Here is a 15,971-nt window from a genome sequence, read left to right on the forward strand (position 1 = left end):
CACCCGGGGTGAGACCATTCCACGGGAAAAACCTGTAATTTTACCAAAAATTTGCAAATGACAAAATTTTCTCCAAATTTCTTGAAATTTGGGCTGGGAGTCCCCAATCAAGTACCATGCTCAATCAAAGAGGCTTTGGCCAAAATTTGGAGTGGATCGGGCGTTTTCCTTCGTTTTTGTGCTTTGGCCCACTGTCCTTGGAGCACCTTCGTTCTCGCCGGTATTTTTGACATTTCTCTCAAACCATGACACCTGTGTAAAAAGTGAAAGAGGTTTTTCTTCCTTGGCATGTTGTGGACAAACACCTCTCTCCGTTTTTCAAAATTCATCTCTGATTGCTCTGAAACATCATTTGAGTGCAAGTTGTCCCGATGTGTGAAACAAGGGATTTTGTCGAAATGGAGGGAAATGAAGGGGATAGAGGGCTTCTAAATTCTTGGGGAAATTTTTGGGAGTGGGGAGGGATGTTAGGAAGTAGGGGAAAGTGGAATCTCAGAGATTGAGTGAGGGGAAGGGGTCCAAAAGGGCAAAACACTGGCCAAACCTAGAAAATTGCCAGACTGTAGCTAGAAACTAGGGTTTGTGCAAAAATGAGGAATTTGGCGGATCTAAGGGACGGGAAGTGTTTGATAAGGTAATTTAAGGATAGGGGAAGGTGTATGAACATCAGGAAACAAGTTTTGCCGGTGATTTGGCCGCCCAAGAGAAATTGCCTTCAAAACCCTAGGAGAGGGAAATGAGCTTGCCTAGGCACAACTGAAGCATGAACAAGATGTAAAATGACTCATTAGACACTGACATGACAATGAAAACCCTCTGAATGATGATAGGCTCAGCTGAATGATGACATGGACTGACATTTGGGCAAACCCTAGACCTAATGCCTAGTGACCAAATTTTGCTTGAAGATTCACTGAAATGACAAAATTTGACCTTGACACTCCAAAATCACTTTGTAAGAGCATATTTGATCACTGGAGGAAGGCTGTAAAGACTAACACTAACAGCTGGCACCATCATTGATAAAGGGGCATCTGTGAGTATCCTTTCCTCTATTTCTTGGAAAGCGCTTGGTTCGCCATCACTTTTGCCTGAGATGAGAAATCTGACAGGCTTCGATAAAGGAACCAGTCAACCTTTAGGGATCCCCCTGTTATAGACAATTTTGTACCTTACAGCAACAAGCATGAATTGTCAATAATCCAAGGGATCCAAAGTTCCCTAAACATGATGTTCCTACCCCTAGAGGAACAAGGTCAGCAAACCAACAGCTCTCAGATCAGTTCTCCACCTGAAAACACTCAAAAACAAGCAATCCTGAAATCAAAGCAGGTGCTCCACTAGGCTTCTGCACTGAAACACAACTGCTCCATGGTGTACCTGCATTGCAAAGCAGGCAGAACAAAGCCCACCTGCGTTGGGCGAGTTTGGACATGTGGCACAGTGAGTCGTTGCTTTGGAATCTTCCAAAATGACACTTGGATCAGGTATTTCGCCTTGTGATGAGTCAGAGGCTTTGTTTCTCCAAGTGGAAGCAAGGTTCACCAAGTGGACTCAAGAATTGAAGATCAACTAAAGATTAACTGAAGAGAGAGAGGACACAAGGCAGCTACACATCAGTTGCAAGCTGACTCATCCTTTCTCAATTCATCTATATATTGAGCTCTCTCCTATGAGCTCAGGAGGCTGGAATTTTGTGCAAAGTAATGATATGTTGTTGGTTTCATTCTTGAGTTATTGGGTGATTGTTTGAGAGAGGTGAAGAAGAGCCATTCTTTCTGCTGGGAGGTGTCGCTGGGTTGGAGCCTGCAATGGTTGTAATCCTCTCAGAACCTTTATTTCTTCATTAATAAAAGCTATTGAGGTTCTTCTATGTGCTCTTGTTTCAATTATATATTGTGATGATTGCATGTTTGGTTTACACTAATCCATGAACCAGTTATGATTGCATGCCTCTTGTAGTTTCCTTCTTTGTTGTTTTGCAGGATCTCATTGTAGCTGGGCGAGCAGAAGGACAAAGAGCTAGGAGCAAGCGGCCAAAGAGGAGAGTTTGGATTCGACATTAAGCGCAAGGCAACGGTTAGTGCTTTCTCCATTCTCTTTTGCTTTCATAAAGAAGTAAACCTTCAGTAGTTTGCTTTACAGTTGTTGCTAAGGAACTGTCACCCTTAGAGTGGGTTAGGGTCATCCGAGTCGGATACTTTTCCCTACAACAAACTGGTGACTCCGCTAGGGATCGTATCCGTTTGATTGTGTTTGTAGTATTTTGCTATTCATTTCCTGAACAAAAGAGTACCAAATCGAAAAGCTTTTGACTATATCAAAAGCGAAGTAGAGGGCAGCTACTCTTGCTCATTTTCTGAGCAGATTCATGATTTGAAGAGCTGATCTACAAGGATCCTTGTAAGCTCTTAGTGATAGCTTTGCACCTTCTAAATCATCCCTTTAAGTGTGCTTGACTGAATGCTTCTGATTTGAGCAAAAACTGTGCATTTTTGAGAAAATTATGACCCGGAAACTGTGAAAACGCAACTCTCGTTTTCCAAAGCAGGTAGTACACAGGCTACCTGCTTTGCAACGCAGGTCCCGAACTAGCTACCTACGCTGAGAGCCAGTTTGACTGTGCAGAGCCTGCGTTGACCCAAATTTGCTTAGTGCATTTGGGGTTTCCTCCTTTCTCTTGCCTGTTTTCACTTAGTTTTGCTGCTAGGTGTCAGTCTTGTGCCTGTTTTGAAACCAATATTACTTGCCATCATTCTGCCTCTGTTATATAACGAAATTGTACTTGTTCTTTGTATTTCTTGCTCATTTACAATTTCCCATAACGAAAAGTAAACTAGTCATGCTTTTGGCCTCTTAGATCTGAACCTGTGTTAGGCGTTTTGCTGGTCTAAAGAGTTAGCTCGTTTGCTGTCCATAGCTGATTAGTCATTTTACTTTCGTTAGTTTGGTTTGATTTCATGTATTTCCAGTGATTAAGCAAGTGAATCTTAAGGTGTCTTTTGATTTTGGACAAACTTGTTTACTTTCGCTTTAAATCGAAATCAAAGTTATATAACCACTTTCTTTTTGTATCCATCCACATTAAGAAAGCGAAAAGAAAATACATGCATTGTGCATTTTGCATTTGACTGTGTGCTTGACGATTTAGGAAAATTTTGCATTTTAGTGTGTGCTCTATGATCTGTGTGAAAAGATTTGCCTTTCTTTTCCCTCAGTAGTTAAGGTTTTCAAAGTTGAAAGATTGAAAAGTTTGCTTCTCATCTTAGACTGCATTCAGGAATTTGTTATATACATCTCGTGGTGATCCTTAAAGGCAAACTGATAAGCAAGATCAACATTAAAATAAATCCAATTTACATAACAACGCTTTGTAACATAACGCAAACACATAGAGGTCTAGGTAGAGACGTGTTCCGGCGTCGTTAAACATAGTGACTGTCGATCTCTACGAAGGTGGGTGATTCCTCCTGAGAGTCGGTGGCACTAATACGGACTTGTGCTCCCACGTATCGTCGCGTATATATTGGGAGACCCCTATAGGCAATTATCCTTTATCCATAGGAAGCCGTGTCGACCGCCCTACTGATCGCGATGCAGTGAACATAGCATTCACGAAGATCGACCACCCGTACCGTAAAACGTATTCTGTGGTTTCGCGAAAAGTTTGGCACACCCTCTGCCTAGAACTCCAGAGCAGTTTCTTTTGGCCTTTTTCAAACTCTATAACTGAAAAATTCCATCCGAGCATTTGTCACTTCGGGCTCGTTAAAACATCGAAGGCGACTAGAGTCATCTTTAGCTTTTTCTCGACTCTTAAAACATGAAAAAGCAAGTTTGTGTCTAAAAGCGTCGTTAATAAAATTTATTTTAAGCGGAACATAATCACCTGTTATTCCCACGTTGATCTTTCAGTTGAAAAGTATGGAGCCCACCAACCAAGGAGGCAACCTTGGCGGAAGTCCAAATCCCTTCTCCTCTTGGGGAGATGTTGGTGCGCCTCATATGGCAACATTGTCACTTCCAGGATTGACAATCGGCCTACCTGTATGGCTCTTTTCAACTAATGTAGTCCAGATCGCCACTAATCCTGAGCAGTCGAATCAACAGTCAGACCAGTCTAGAACTACCCACCAGCCTTCCACTTCTTACAATACTTCCTCTGATCCTTCATCTTCGCAAGGTAGAGCTGGCAAAATTCAACCTCCCAAGGAGAAGAAGGAAAGGAAGAAGAGAGAAAAGAAGCAGGAGGAGCCTATGGCGAAGGCGACTGGGGGCAAGCAAAAGACAGCTGACAAAAACCCACACACTGCACCGACCGGGCCTAAATCGCCATGTGTCATTTGCGAAGGGGCCCACTTCCATCGTGATTGTCCTTGTATTCCCCGGATACTAAGGGACTGGTCCCTAAGATTGCACAATCCGGTAGCATCAACCTCTAGCAGTCATGTTGATTGCAGTCCGTCAACTAGCGAGAGTGAAGGACGAAGAGGGAGACCAAGATCACCCTGTATATTGTGTGAAGGCGAGCATGCCATCCACAGATGTCCATTCTTAGATGAGGCAAAGAGAGTTTTGGAAGATCGTCCGGTTTCGCCGTTACGACTTCCTCCTGGATACCAAAAACTCGCGCCTAATCCCTCGACAGTTGAAAATCCAGCTGACCCACCCAAGTGGTCAGCTGAAGTGTCGGTCATTGAGAATGAACCTACTGAATCCAGACCAGACGAAAGTCTAAGGGTCGAAACGGCAGTTGACCCGATTCTTCCTTCAGAGGTTTCATCGTCCTATGACTCCGTCATTGAAGACCCATCTTCAAATGACACCCTCACTGAAGAGGATAAGGATGACACCGTCCATATTCTTTTCATCAACACAGACTCTGATGAGCATCAGGGCAATGCACCCATTCCTTTATCGCAGGAAGGAACATCGTCAGGGTCGTATCCGGCCGTATATTCGGTCCCACCACCAAGCAACCTAGTTGTATCCTTTGATTGGAATCAACTAGGCAGACCCCGGTTACCAGCCAGTATCCCATTCAGAATCATAGTCCAAATCTACAGAATGGTGATGGCTGGAACTATCATTGATGAAGGGGCATCTGTGAGTATCCTTTCCTCTTTTGCTTGGAAAGCATTGGGTTGCCCGACGCTTTTACCTGAGATGAGAAATCTATCAGGTTTTGATAAAGGAACCAGTCACCCGTTAGGGATTCTCCCCAATGTTCCGGTTACATTGAAAGGGAAGACAGTTCGCATGAACATCATGGTCGTCCAGGGACCCTTGGCATATAACTTACTCCTTGGACGAGACTATATATATTGCATGGAGGCAATAGTGTCCTCACTCTTTAGAGTCATGTGTTTTCCGCACGAAGGAAGAATGGTCCAGCTAGTAGACCAACTTTCATTTCCAGGATCACGCATTGCAAATAGTCAAATACCATCCCTTAACGGTTTATTCGCTCAAGGAATGCCACCGCCCCCAGTTCTACTTCCCGATGAATGCGAGTAATTCGGAAAGAAAGAACTGGGACCCAGGGGGCATGCACCCTGGCCTGCCTCGGGCAGAGAAAACCTTAGGTATAAAGTTAATTTCCGCAGAAGGATGGACTAGTCCGTACCCCGTCCGGTAGAGGAAGAGAGGGTTGTTCTAGGATAAAATTCTTTTGTCAAAGTTATGTGAGCGAAGCAATCGCTCCCTTTGTCTAAAGAAGTGGGCTCTCCTAAGGAGGGGGTCTATTTGTGGCAGCAAGAAGCCACCATCTTTGAATGTCAAGCCTCACCCATTAAAACAAGCTGTTTTGAAGGATAAGTAGGGGCAGTCTTCAAAGAAAGAGATGAAATTGCCGCAACAAGTAGTCACCATCCTTAGCAACCTAATGATAGACATCGCCGAAAAGAGAGTTTAGTTTGCGGCGGCAAACAAAACCATTTTTCGGATAATAAGTAAGAGATGGCAGAATCTCAAAATTATACTTTATACCTGGGGGCATGCAAACCTTTTGGAGTGCAAGCACGAGACGACTATTTATTTTTTTAAATTTTTAGGTCCTCCCTTTAAACCTGTAGGTCTAACCCGTTAAACTCGTAGGATTAGCCGTTTCCAACTTGCATAAAGAAAGGATGAAGGGCAAAAGTTAAAACCTGCCAATTTGGAGTAATTAGTGAGGTATCGCTCCTTAAATAAGATTATCTCACCTAAGGCATTCCTTGTATTAAGACTGGTATAATCGAGCAGTTTTAGCAGTGTTCATGCTTGTTAAAAAATGAACGCAATCATCGAGCAGTTTTTGTGCAGAAGTTCATGCTCGTTAAAAAATAAACGTAAATTGTGAGCAATCTTTCCCTAGCAGTTCAAGCTCATCCAGAAAAAATGAACCGGTAAACAACCTCGAGAAATGTAACCTTTGAAAGCCATATTAAAAGCCCGTGGTCGTGTTTATATGCCATCACCTCCATCTGTTCATTTGGCCAATCGTTCACCTCCATATGTTTGTTTACCCATTTTGAGGAACAGCTGCGAAGAGTGATTTCACTTAGCCATCCTTGTGACACTGCCGTGATTGGAGAATTCCAACCTGTACCTGGAATCTGCCGCTATCCCTGTTCATCACTCGTTCCTCAAAAGACGAGTCTTCTTTGAGCTCTTTTCACTGACTCGTAAAATATGAAAAGTTTGCCGAGTTTTGGCCTTCCAGCTCGTTAAAGCAACCGGAAAGCTATCCCTCCTCTAGATTTTAATCTTTTTGGACCTGAGGGATTATTGCACAAAAAGATCGAGCGCTTGTTTTGTTCGGCTCGTTAAAGCAACCGAAAATTCATCCCTTCTGTATTGTTTTAAACTTTTTCGGACTTAAGGGATTAGATGACGAAAAAGGAATTTTGGAGTTAACTTTTCGTACCTTTTCAGACTCTCTAAAAATGAAAAGGACCGAGTTTTCCTTGTCGTTAGACTCGTTAAAATGATTAAATAGCGACAAACTTGTCTTTAGACGAGAACGAGTTTCCCTATCGCTAGGCTCGTTAAAACATAGCGATGGGCTTGCCCGAAGGGCAGGTTATAGAACAAGCATATGTTATCCTTCTCAAGCTTGACAAAAATAAAGAGGTACTGGTCAGCAATGACTGGGGAAAAATTGGGAGAACCTCACAGCATTAATGGTAGCAAGTCGCTCTTGAACATGACACTTTGTCCTCCGTAGCACTTCGGGTTGGGTTGTTTCATTCACCGGTCGCAGAATCATGGTCCTCGCCACACCATCCACAATTGGGGTAATGCTACCAATCCATCACATCAGTGTCGTTATATGTTCAAGAGATGTGGTTCTGTAAAGAGTCAACCGTGTTCCACCCACTGCCATACATTATCCTTCATCCACTTCATGACCGCCACCCTGAATCATACATCATAGTTTGTTTTCACCTCATCATAATCGCTAGCTCCGTTCCGTGTCACTGATGTGGGATTCATTAAGGCCCTCCTTTGATGGATCGCTCCTTGTCGACATCAGCTCATTATCCAAGGAGTTGATCTAGGAACACCCCCCTCAGTACTTTGAAGCTTGCATGCCTCAATGGCAAGTTTCTCACTTCCGGTGACAGGTATACATCAATGACCTTCGACCAGAAGATTTTGCATGGTGGTCGACGCCAAGTCCTTTATTCCCACCATGTAGATTGTACTGCCGTACCTTGAGGGTCATCATCCTTATCGGTGATTCCTCTCGCGCTTGTTAATGGTTTACATCATTGACCGGTAATCAAGCGATGTCTTTCCATGTTCGACTTCAAGAAATTCTCACATGGATCGACTTGTACATCGAGTGAAGATCGGAAGAGACTGAAGACCCCGAATCTAGTTTCATCCATCCGGGCTGCGATATATATTCAGGACATAAAGACATTTGATATGTACATCATTGCAACAGATGATCATCCTTTTCAAAGGATGATAAATTCGGCAGAGAATTATCAGTCTAGCATCAGACGATCGTCTGTTCTATGTACCAAAATGTATTTATAAAGCTGAGCATGGGAATGCCCGCCTCAGCTAGATCATGAAAAATGTATGAAAAATAATGTATTGTATTGTATCTTATTACAGGACACTTCTCAGCAGATTGAATGAACTTCGGATCCTCTCAATAAAGCATTTCACCCGATAAACGACCTCATACTTTAGGGGGCATCTGTTATAGACAATTTTGTGCCTTACAGCAACAAGCATGAATTGTCAATAATCCAAGGGATCCAAAGTTCCCTAAACATGATGTTCCTACCCCTAGAGGAACAAGGTCAGCAAACAAACAGCTCTCAGATTAGTTCTCCACCTGAAAACACTAAAAAACAAGCAATCATGAAATCAAAGCAGGTGCTCCACTAGGCTTCTGCGCTGAAACACAACTGCTCCATGGTGTACCTGCGTTGCAAAGCAGGCAGAACAAAGCCCACCTGTGTTGGGCGAGTTTGGACATATGGCACAGTGAGTCATTGCTTTGGAATCTTCCAAAATGACACTTGGATCAGGTATTTCACCTTGTGATGAGTCAGAGGCTTTGTTTCTCCAAGTGGAAGCAAGGTTCACCAAGTGGACTCAAGAACTGAAGATCAACTAAAGATTAACTGAAGAGAGAGAGGACACAAGGCAGCTACACATCAGTTGCAAGCTGACTCATCCTTTCTCAATTCATCTATATATTGAGCTCTCTCCTATGAGCTCAGGAGGCTGGAATTTTGTGCAAAGTAATGATATGCTGTTGGTTTCATTCTTGAGTTATTGGGTGATTGTTTGAGAGAGGTGAAGAAGAGCCATTCTTTCTGCTGGGAGGTGTCGCTGGGTTGGAGCCTGCAATGGTTGTAATCCTCTCAGAACCTTTATTTCTTCATTAATAAAAGCTATTGAGGTTCTTCTATGTGCTCTTGTTTCAATTATATATTGTGATGATTGCATGTTTGGTTTACACTAATCCATGAACCAGTTATGATTGCATGCCTCTTGTAGTTTCCTTCTTTGTTGTTTTGCAGGATCTCTTTGTAGCTGGGCGAGCAGAAGGACAAAGAGCTAGGAGCAAGCGGCCAAAGAGGAGAGTTTGGATTCGACATTAAGCGCAAGGCAACGGTTAGTGCTTTCTCCATTCTCTTTTGCTTTCATAAAGAAGTAAACCTTTAGTAGTTTTCTTTACAGTTGTTGCTAAGGAACTGTCACCCTTAGAGTGGGTTAGGGTCATCCGAGTCGGATACTTTTCCCTACAACACCCCCCCAATGTGCCCATAACATTGAAAGGGAAGACCGTTCAAATGAACGTGATGGTCGTTCAAGGACCCTTGGATTATAACCTACTCCTTGGACGAGACTATATATATTGCATGGGAGCCATTGTCTCCTCACTTTTTAGAGTAATGTGTTTTCCGCACGAAGGAAGAGTGGTCAAGCTCGTGGACCAGCTTTCATTTCCCGGATCACGCATAGCAAATAGTCATATACCATCCCTAAATGGTCTCTTCACGCAAGAAATGTCTCAACCCACGGTCTGTCTTCCCGATGAACGCAAGCAATTCGGAGGGATATGACTGGAACCCAGGGGGCATGCGTCCTGGTCTGCTTCGACAGGGAAACTTCGGGTATAGAGTAGGTTTCCACGGGAGAATATGACTAGTCTGTACCCCGTCCGTGATTGGAAGAGGGGTTGTTATATAATAATATTCTTTTGTCAAAGTTATGTGTTTGGCGCTCGTTGTCACTCACCTTTGTCTATCTCGGTAGACATCGCCGAAGAAGAGTCTTGTTTGCTGCGCAAATGAGACAATCTTTTGTAACCTGAAAGATGTAGGCCTCTCCTGGTTAAACAAATGTTTTTCTTGCAAATTGAGGGGTAACCTTGAAACTCTATTTTATACCTGGGGGCATGCAAACCTTTTGGAGTACAAGCAAAGAGCGGTTATTTATCTGTTTTTTGGGATTAGTTGTTTCCTAACTTGCATAAAGAAAGGATGCGGAGCAAAGCTTTGTAAGGCGCAAGCTCCATAAAAAATGGAATCTTAAATGAGACATTCTTATCATATGACTGGATGAATCGAGCAGTTTTAGCGTATAGTTCATGCTCGTTAAAAAATAAACATAAAATCGAGCAGTTTTAGCACATAGTTCATGCTCGTTAAAAAATAAACATAAGATCGAGCAAGTGTTTCAATCCACGTTTAAGCTCGTAAAAAAATGAATTAGCCTCCGGTAAATAACCACCGTGAATGTAACATTATTAGCCATTAAAGCCCTGGTCGTGTTTGCACCGTCACCTCCACTTTTCCATTGGCCGATCATTCACCTCCATTTTATTGTTTACCCATTTTGAGGAACAACTGCGAAGAGTGATTTCACTAGCCATCCTTGTGACACTGCCGTGCTTGGAAAATTCCAACCCTTACTTGGAATCAGCTGCTACCCGTTTTATCACTCGTTCCTCAAAAGACGAGTCTTCTTTAAGCTCTTTTCATCTGACTCATAAAATATGAAAAGATTGCTGAGTTTTGGCCTTCCAGCTCATTAAAGCGACCGAAAGTGCTATCCCTCCTCTAGATTTTAATCTTTTTGGACCTGAGGGATTATTGCACAAAAAGATCGAGCGCTTGTTTTGTTCGGCTCGTTAAAACTATCGAAAATTCATCCCTTCTGTATTGTTTTATACTTTTTTAGACTTAAGGGATTAGATGACGAAAAAGGACTTCCGGAGTCATCTTTACGTTTCTTTTTAGACTCTCTAAAAATGAAAAGGACCGAGTTATCTTTGTCATTAGACTCTTTAAAAAACATTAATAGTGACAAACTTGTCTTTAGACGAGAACGCGTTTCACTATCGCTAGGCTCGTTAAAACATAGCGATGGGTTTGCCCGAAGGGAAAATTATAGAACAAGCATATGTTATCCTCCTCAAGCTTGACAAAAATAAAGAGGTACTGGTCAGAAATGACTGGGGAAAAATTGGGAAGAAACTCAAAGAACTTTTATTGGTAGCAAGTCGCTCTTGAACATGACACTTCCATTCCGTGCCTAAGTCGGGTTGGGTTGTTTCATTCACTGGTCACATCACGATGGTCTCGCCATACCGTCCACCTTTGGGGTAAATGCTACCAATCCATCACACAAGTGTCGTCGATATGTTCAAGAGAAGTCATCCAGAGAAGTCAACCGTGTCCGATCCACTACCATACATTATCCTTCATTCTTTCATGACCGCCACCCTGAACCATATATGATCAGATCGTTTTCACCTCCATCAAAATCATTTGCTCCATTCCGTGTCACTGATGTGGGATACATTAAGGCCCTCCTTTGACGGATCGCTTCTTGTCAACATCATCTCATTATCCAAGAAGTTGATCTAGGAACACCCCCTTGAGTACTTTGAAGCTTGCATGCCTCAATGGCAAGTTTCTCACTTCCGGCAACAGGTATACATCAATGACCTTCGATCGAAAGATTTTGCGTGGTGTTCGACGCCAAGTCCTTTATTCACACCACGTGAATTGTACTGCAGTACCTTGAGGGTCATTATCATTATCGGTGATTCCTCTCGCGCTTGTTAACGGTTTACATCATTGACTGGTAATCAAGCGATGTCTTTCCATGTTCGACTTCAAAACATTTCTCACATGGATTGACTTGTACTTAGAGTGAAGATCGTACGAGATTGAAGAACCCGGATCTAGTTTCATCCATCCGGGATGAGATATATATTCAGGAAAAATAAAGACATTGACATGTACAGCATTGCAGCACAGACAATCATCCTACCAAAAGGATGATGATTTCATCAAGATCATCAGTCTACCATCAGACGATTATCTGTCCTATGTACATCAAAATGAATTTATAAAGTTGAGCATGGGAATGCCCGCCTCAGCTAGATCATGAAAACAGTATGAAAAATAATGTATTGTATTGTATCTTATTACAGGTCTCCTCCCAGCATTGAAAGAACTTGGGATCCTCCTAATAAACCATTTCACCCGATAAACGGCCTCATACTTTAGGGGGTAACTGTTATAGACATTTTTGTGCCTTACAGCATCGAGCATGAAATGTCCATAATCCAAGGGATCCAAAGTCCCTAAAAGAGTTGATCCTACCCCTAAAGGAACAAGGTCAACCAATGACAGCTTCTCCCAGAAGTTCTCCACCAAAAACCACTCAGAAACAGTCAATTCAGGATCAATTCAGAATCTCTTCTAGCTGCCTGCAATGCAATGCACCCCAGTACACTAGCTAGGTGCGTTGCAATGCACCTAAATGCACTACCATGGTGCGCTGAGCAGGAAATGACAAATGGCAAGCTCATTCAACGAGGTGGAAAGACCATGGAAGCTTCCAGAATATTCTCCAATGACACTTGCCTCAATGAATTCGACTAGTGATGAGTAAGAGGCTCTCAACCTCCAAGTGGAAGCAAGAACTGACAGAGAGAAGCCACAAGTCAAAACATAAGCTGACTCATCCTCTCTGCTTACATCTATATATGGATCTCTCACCCAGAGGTCCAGGAGGCTGGAATTTTGTACTTTGCAGAGAATTGCTGTTGGTTTGAGATTGAGATTAGTACATTGGGTGATTTATGCTTTGTTGGAGGAGAGGAAGGGATTCCTTTGCTGGGAGGTAGATGCTGGATCGGGACTCACTTGGTTGTATCTCCTCTTGGACTTTACTATCATATCAATAAAACTATTTGAGTTTCTCCTATATGCTTGTATATCAATGATGCTTTGTTATATTTGCATGTTTAGTTTAATCTGATCCTAAACTAGTTATGAATGTAAATCTATATCTTTTGTGTAGTTTTCCTCTCTTGTGAGCTTGTAGGAACTTGGTGAAGCTGGACCAGTGAAGGAGCAGGCAGCGGGAAGCGAAAAAAAGAGAGAGCGATTGGATCGACAAACTAGCGGAAGACACCGGTTAGTTACATCCTTCTTCTCCATTTACATTTCGTAAAGAAGAATACGAAAATAGTTTTCCTTGTTTGTTGCTAAGGCACTATCACACCTCAGAGTGGGATAGGGGCATTCCGAATGGATACTTTTCCCAACAACATATACCCTTTCAAAATTATCAAAGCCCGAATCATTATGTTTGAAATTTTGATGACATAGATCCAAAATTTCTAAAAGTCATTGGAATGTCCCATTATTTTGGTAGTACAGCAAGCTAAGGTTCCACTCACCACTAAGAGATTTAACATAGTAATCATTGGAATGAATAAGCACCTATGGAAACCTTAGAGCACATACCACAAACTCAACTCCAGTGAAATGTAGACTTAGCTCTCACCTTCGACCTTAGACATGTCTTAGTTTTCGTTTTTCCTTAGCCACCTTAATCACTTTCATTTACCTAAATAACCTTAGTCCCCTCACGTTCACTATTGTATCTATTTATAGTTAATGGAATTTCACTCTTTTCTATCATTCAAATAGTTCCTAAATCTTTTGGAAACATTTCCAAAGAAAGAATATATATATATATATATATATATATATATATATATATATATATAATTTTGTATAATTCTAAGTTTTTATTAGATATGTATTGGTATATTTTTTATTTTCATACTTTGTTTTAAAGTGTAACATGTTTAAAATTCTATGCCATTTAAAATAAACAATTAAATGCATTATTAATTTAGTAATTTATATTTATTTTAAAGTAAATATAATTTAAAAACTAATTTAAAACTATTAAAGAGATTTCTTATGATGTTTTCATTTATTATAATAGTTATTTGGAGGTAGTTCCTTCATAGAAATATCTGGGACTTGACGTCAATCATAAGCTAAACTGGAATTATAGCATTGAGAAAAGGATAAGTGCAGAATGGAAATCTTACAATAGGCTTGAAAACAATTTTAAGTTAACAAATATTTTGATTTGGGATAAAAATAAATTCCTCTTTGTGACTCTTGTCATCCTTGTTATTTTATATGGATGTGAGATTGGTATTTTATATGGATGTGAGATTTGGGGTTGCAGTAAGTCCAGATAATCATGGAGGAAGATTGAGTAGGTCTAAAAATATTTTATAACTTACAAACTCAAGATTAAAATATGCCCTTGTTGAAGCTATCTTGTTCCTTATTGAAAGCATGACTATGACTAGGTATATCATGTATAAGAATTTATACAACATGGAGACTAAGAGGTTTCCTAAAATGCTTCTGACTCTAGCCAAAAATTCCATCTTTGGCTCAAGCGAGGATGACATAAGGATGCCCAATCTTGGATTGAATATTGGGGTATAAAGGAGGAAGTCATCTTGGAAAATAATGATAAGATTTAAAAATATTATTACTTCCAAATTTAAGGAGAAGTTACAGACTCATAAAGAGTTAGAGGGAGAACGGAAAATATATTATAAGGAGGTGATCAACCTCAATCTTGAAAAATAGAATTATTTATCTATATTGAGTAGTGTTAAGGAGAAAATGAATTTTGCTAATATAATAACTAATTCTCATGAGCTTCATGGTGAAACTAGGGTTTGGTCCACTCCAAAAACACTATGGGAAGAAATAGTCTATCATTTGTGAGATACTAAGAGGGTTGAAGATGAAATGAACATTCTGTTAGATTACCCAACTTCTACTCAAATCCATTCTAATTTTAAAGATATTTGTCACACGACCAACCTTCTTAACCTATTAAAACATCAAAACTATGGTGATCTAGGAATTCTTCTCTTTCTTCTCTTCAAGCGTAGGAATACCATGCTAAAGAATTTCATTTAATTTCTTACCTTTTTAATATTTGATAAACCATGTTTGTCTTAGTGGACGTTAGTCATCATCATCATCATCCTAAAAAGTAAACTTTTCTAGATAAATATTATATCAACTTTGTGTCAAGAAACTTTGAATAGTTTAATATGGGGTAGATGTTGTTGTATTTGTAGCATTAGATCAATGATATTGGATTCCTAATTAATTAATTAATGCGGGTTCCATTCACATTACATATATTGTGGGGAAATGTTCTAATAAAGCAGGTTGTAGTGAAGCGTTAAATGAAAACATAATGATAATAATAGTAAAATATACATTTATATATTAAATTAAAGAGCAATAAAAAAAAAAAAATAAAAAAAATATTTTACTTAATTCAATTTATTATATTGCAACTTTGTTTTTATTAATAAAATTATAAACAATTTCTTAAAAAACCATAATAATCATATCACATTAAAATAAATTAATTTGATAATACCTGTCATAATATTTCAAAAACTTATATCTATATAAAAACTTACTTCCCATAAAGTATATCTTCGCATATAATTAATCTATGTATGTATATTATATTTTAAAACATGTTAAAGAAAAATGTTTGTATAATGGTTTTAATATATTATACATATTATAAAATTTCTCTCTAAAAATATAATCATAATCAATGTATCTTAGGTATATTATAATATAAAATATGCTAAAGAAAATGTTATTGAGATGTTATATGTATTATGATGATTTTAATAAAATTAGAAATAGTTAACAACATTTCTATATATAAAAATGTGAAATATATAACATATAAATAGATTTATCTTATCATGTAAATTAATATAATAATGATTAAGACATATTTTAGAATTTTATTTTAATTAATAAATATATAAGAACTTAATACTTGCAATAAAATCTATCTTTTTCTATATTTTAAATAAAAAGCTTACAAACGCTCAGAAAAAAATTGTGGGAGATGCGAAAGTCTATTTTGGAATAGGGCATTCACAATTTTAATTTAACTATCAATAATTAATAGGTAGATGGTAGAGATTCAACCTCCATGGAATATTCTAAAATATTCATATTATTTGATTTGATTCTTCTGAATCCATCACATTAGATTCACACTATGTTATTTGAGTATATGTTTGGAGCCAATAAGCGTGGCTCATCTTGTAGACAATGATGAGAAATCCGATC

The sequence above is a fragment of the Pinus tabuliformis genome, chromosome 4_2 (assembly GCF_031772625.1).
Source record: "Pinus tabuliformis cultivar Carrire ecotype Pingquan chromosome 4_2, CPIR1, whole genome shotgun sequence".
Lineage (NCBI taxonomy): Eukaryota > Viridiplantae > Streptophyta > Pinopsida > Pinales > Pinaceae > Pinus > Pinus tabuliformis.